Below are 5,922 nucleotides of genomic sequence, written 5' to 3'. Positions count from 1 at the left end.
AGAGAGAGAGAGCACAAAAATGAAAGTGGGGAAATATTAATATTTTATATGCAATAATTACATTGCAATTGCATACAAGTGAAATCCTTTATAGTCATTTTGCATTTTATCATCATTTCAAAATGATTCATTTGAGAGAAACGGAAGTCACTGCAAACGGAAACACGGTAACCATGAGAGAACTCTCCACATGGACGACGAGAACTCACATAAGAAAAAGTTTCTTTTAACTCTATTAAAGCTAATTTTCGTGATCATTTGAAAACTCAGTGATGATAAAAAATATTGCACAACTGAACAAAAGGGGCAACTCTGTGCTGCTAAAAGTCTTTTTATTAACATTATTCTATGAAGAAAGAAAATGGTTCCTCTTGAGATGCAGACAATGAAATGGAGGAACTGTTACATCTTGCCAGAACTCCAAGCAAAAAATCTGTAAGGCAGGGCTTTTTTTAAGACAAAGTTTAAAATAAGCAAATGCAATGACTTTTCGCAAAGCAAAAGCTCTACTGTAAAATAAACAACTCGTGCATCTTTATTTCAGTTTTAGCACAGAGGTGAAATCTGATACAAAACTCCCTGAGAGAATGTTTGAACGCATCTCTGGTCCTTCGCTCAGTGTGCACCACATGAGTCTGTGCTATTTTTACAGGAACGTAATTTGCCAAGTGGAAAAAAGTTTTTGCCTGCTATAAAAAAAAAATACAGAGCTTTTATTAAGCCAACAATGATTTGTACGTTGACCTGTTTTGCTCTCTGGGTATTAATCACATGCATCTTGTTCATCTCTTCTAACCCAACTTGTTCCACTGAAGGAAAAATCATGCTTTTAGTGAACTTCAAAGCTACTGAGCATCTATGATCAGGACCCTAATCAGCCATCCTTATACCTGTTTCCAGACCAGCCCTTACCCATCACAGTGCTTGCCCAGCAAGCTTGTGCAATGCCCACAGTGAGCTCGCCATGGTAGCAGCTGCCAAGTGTCATCTACTGGGTTTGGAATTCGAGGTCCTGCTTAGCTGTGGGAACAGAGCTTTTCTTGGCAGGACCAAATCTGCTAAGCAGAGAAACCAGGTTAAATAGAACATGCCAGGAGTCTTCTGAGGACTGTACACACCCTAAATGACCGCCATAAAAGCCCAGGGGGTGCACTGTTCTTCAGATGTGGGCTACAAACCGAAGGGAAAGTAAAACACTAAACAAGGCTTCGCTCAGTCTCCAGGCTGAAGTGTGGAAAATAGAATCCAATCCCATTCGCTGTTTCCCTGACCATCCTCCTTACTCAAGCATACATTTTTAGCATCATCAATGGGTCCAAATGAAGATGCACCATGATTCATGGAAAGCCATTTTGGAAGAAAATTCACCAGAAACTACATTCACTCTGAATCTCTGAATCCACTTCAGAATCATGTGAAGCTAGCTACTACTTATGGACCACATTTGGCAAGTGAGACGAAAAAAAAAAAAATCTTAACATCCTGCCTCTGCTTAGAATAGAGGGTAAATAAAGAAAAGCATAACTTCCAAAGCATTAATTCTTTTCAGTCTATGGCCAGGCTGTCTATGGCTGCAGTGAAAGCATAGGTATGACCGATCTATGTTTTCAATTCTATCTTCTCCCACTAATGTTGCTTAAATCCCAAAAGAAAAGAAATACAGGACTACAAACTCCATAAACACTAAAATCCCCAGGTCTAGGCTCAGGAAGGAAACCTTCATTTCAAGGCCAACACTCTGCTCCCACAAAAGGCTGTGTCCTGAACCTCCCCCATTGTGACCAGCTTTAATAACTCCCAGAAACAGATCATCTACCTCATGAACCAGCACACTGTAAAACGGTTGTTTTCACATTTCCCACAATAAAATCCAGACAAGAAATCTGGTTTTTGTTATATTTTTAATAGTGGAAATGTGCTTATGATTTTAAACTCACAGCGTCGGTCAGAAGGAAGGATAACATACATAGTAGGCAACAGATTCAGAAATGTCTGACAAAAGAGACTGCACAGCTTTAGCGTGGTATTCTATACAAAAAAAAAAATCACCTGCAAAGTGAAGAACAGGACCTTATCTGAAAGCATTTGCATTGATATTTGTCACCAATTGACCTGGAAGTTCCAAGGTCGTGGCACCAACATTGCTGAAGACCATGGAGAACATGGAGCTTCTCTTCCAGGAAAGTGGTTTTAACATATCCCCAGGAACAGGCTTGTGGGGTTTTGAAGTCTTCCTTATTTTAAAAGAAAAAGAAAAAAACAGTTTGTTTTCCTCTCTTTGAGAATTACAAGTGACAGCTCACATAATGGGGAGTCTGCAAACAGCACAAAATAACTGCTTGCAACTGTACCTAGAAACTAGAATTGAAGCGTGAGGCTCATTTTAAAAGATTTAAAAATAATTTGGAAGAGAGAAACAACTTACGCCTGGTTCAGCCATTTTTTCTCATTCCATGCTTTGACCCAAAGTCGGTGCTGGTCAGCCTGATTTTACAATATCCTTGCAATCTTTCAAAATTGTGCTGAAATTTGGCTTCAAAATCATTTTCTACCCCAATACTCTCCATTAAACATAAGTTCCTATTCCAAATTTACTATATACTTTTGTTACTTTTATCATCACAGGCTACAAAATAGGAGTTCATTAAGTTGATAGGACATATCTATTTCATGCATTCCGGGAAACACTATTCAGTTTTATTGCCATTCCTGCAAGAACTACCAAGAAAAAGAGACTTTAAACGACTTGTACTGGGGATATAGCTCAGGGTAAGGCTCCCATCTAGCTTGTAAAAAAATCCTGGTTTCTATCTCTGGCTTTAATATCTATGGTTTCTTTTCTTAGCTGTAGTAAGTCACACATACATATATTATATATTCATATATATAACTTGTTATAATAATGGAAAGCATATACAAGCAATAAATATTCTGAATGATAATATCAAAAATTACAGACTAAAAATAAAGAAAAGGTTAAAGGTTAAAGCAATTCTAAGTGCATAACATTATAGTTTTTCTAGTGATCAAAGGCACTTGTAGCTGTGTTCTAGGCAGTTGATGTGCAAGAAAAGTCATTCTACAGAAGCGCTGTCTTTTCCAAGACAGGTCAGTTAGGATGATTGACAGAACTGATCCTGAGTTTTTAGGGGCATGAGCTTTTAATTTCACACTAACTTTTTATAATGCCATATCAACCTAATTAAGACATCTAAGTTGGTTTGTTTAACTTTGTAATCTATTTCTTAAAAAGCCCACACAAATATTGAGAAAAAGTCTTATAGCTACTTTTTATTCCAAGAGGGTTTTGACAACAAGATAGGCAAAGAGACACTGCCTGAGTCATAGAATTCAAACAAAGTGAGAGAATGCCAAAGCAGCAGGATTTTCCTTCTACCTCTCCAGTTCTCAGAACAGAGCATCAAAGGGGCAAAAGACTTTTAAAATTAATACTCATTCCACTTGTGTCACGAAGAGTGCATGTTACGAAAAAAATTCCAGGATTACAATTAACATTAAGAAAGTCTTATTCATTTAAATATGCAAATAAACTGTGCACATCATTATGTATTCACCAAACAAAAAAAAAATAGTTGAAAGAGAGGTGAGCTCAGGACACCAGAGTGCTAACCATGCGGGCGCTACCCGGACTCATTGTATGACCTTTCCACTGTCTGTCTCATCTGCTTCTTCTCAACTCTTTCCAACGAGAAACGCAGAGCATCCATTCCTGGCTGCCCACAGGATGGAGATAATCATAAATGAAACAATGAATATTTATGTACTTCATAAAGCGTGAAAGGCCTGCCCAGAATGAAGTGCTCTTTTTACTGTGTGTGCTGACTGAGAAACTCTGAGGTTTGCAGCTAACTGTCTTTCACATATGAGACACATGCTGTAGTGATTATGCTGCTGTGTGTCTTTCTTTTCTTTAGAGTTATTAAATGATGAATACTATTGTTCTGAAAGTCATTAAACTGAGAATTTTCCACTGCTCACAACCACAAATATCTGTCCATCAAGCAAAACTGGATGCAGAACTCCCAAATGCTGCTGAGAGAAGCCAAAAGCCTGCAATGCTGCATGGACCTTTAAAATATTTTGCCACTTTCAATTGGTTCCGAGTTATTTGAGAAAAATCATAAGCTGACATTCAAACAACACAGAATGATTTTATTCTAACCCTCTATATAATTCCTCCTTGATTCTGGAAATTTCTCTGAAATCATATCAATGGAGAATTTCATTGCATGGGATTATCTTCATTATTCGAAATGATATTGGAATAAAAATGAATCACAAAGATATCCCTGGGGAAAATGTCTACCAGAATTGTCTTTCAGCTAGATTCAAAGTGTCATATACATATCCCAGAAGGCAAGAGGGATGATGGAAATAATAAAGAACATATTAGAACTTTTAATGACTATTATCCAAAAGTTGATGATAAATCTGTGATGATTGAATGCCTGAATTCCCAGGATATGATACAGGTGAAATAAATAACTGCTCTTACATTGCAGAGCGTTTGTTTGCTCAGATATTTTTACTGACAATTGGATATGCAAATAAAAAATTTTGGAGAAGCACCAACTTAGCCTAGCTGAAAAGTTTTCAACTTGGTTGTGTTCTCTCTAGAAGGCACTTTAGCTCTTTACACAGGAGAATACTGCAAAGTGGTCTAAACAGAAGTAACATTAACAACAATATGTTTGTAGATTAGCCATCCCTACCAAACTCACTGGAATAGCACAGAGCAAAAGCCAGCACTGTGCCATTCACTTACCTCAGCTTCGGTAAGCCATGTTCTGTGTTCCTTAACTAAGAATGCTCCAAAAATTGATACATATGGTATTAAAGCACATTTTCTACTTATAGAAAGTAAAAAGAAAATGACTATACTAAAATTTCTTCCTGCTTACTCCAAGGCCAGTATGGTTCCTTCTGAAGAAACAGACAGCGATCATCTAGAGATGGCCCAACCTGACGATAATCAGTAGGTCCTGGGCGCTAACCTAGGAAAACTTAGAATCTAGAACTATTTCTACTGATTCATAACTTGAACCATTCATGAACTGTGGAAGAGGGTTCTTACCCTCTCTGCAATTTTCCCCTCATCGATTTCTAGACTCCTATCTCTAACTGCTTGCATTCCTACACTGAGCTCCTCAAATTGATTTTGAGTGTGGCTTTTTGGGTTATGTACAACTTGTAAGTATGTCCGTCTGTAACATACTTCCTCTCTGAGCTGCAGTATTCCAAATATGATGATATTGTTCTATCACACAACTTTTAGGAAATATTTTAACTTCCTTATGGTTTGTCTACACTGAACTGAGTTTTTCACCTATAACAACACTTAAGAGAGATTTCTCCAGCTTCACAGACTTCAGAGCTGGGAATAAAGGTGTATGAAGAAACCATTATAACAAGAACCATACTAAGAATGATGTGGGCATCTGGAGAATATAGAAATACAGTCCTAACATAGTGAGTTAAAAATTTTTCTTAAAGGTAATTTTAAATTGTCCTGAATATGAGTTAAACTTGACCACACAAAGAAAGGTAACAATATCCAGACAAGGAAAAGTCATTGGCACTAAGCAGAGCTGAGAAACATCTAAAAATCTCAAGTCAGACCTAGACTATGGCATATTTGTGATGAAAACAGCCACAACCGTATAGGCTAAGTGGCCTCTCTGAGTTGTCCATTTCTTGAAACATGTAGCATTAGGTCTTCCCCCTGGTGACTTAGTTCATCTTGGGTAGGATGAGAAATGTGTGTGAATATTTGGGGCTGGGAGAATAAGAAGGGGTACACACAAAAGGTTTCAAATGCCTTGAGGTCAGGCTCAAAAAACTCTCTCCTTCGGGACTCTGGGGTGAGTTCATGCTGAGAGTTCTCTGCCTTTCCTTCTGGTT

The sequence above is a fragment of the Microtus ochrogaster genome, linkage group LG3, assembly GCF_000317375.1.
Source record: "Microtus ochrogaster isolate Prairie Vole_2 linkage group LG3, MicOch1.0, whole genome shotgun sequence".
Taxonomy (NCBI): Eukaryota; Metazoa; Chordata; class Mammalia; order Rodentia; family Cricetidae; genus Microtus; species Microtus ochrogaster.
This window is presented reverse-complemented; position numbering follows the sequence as displayed.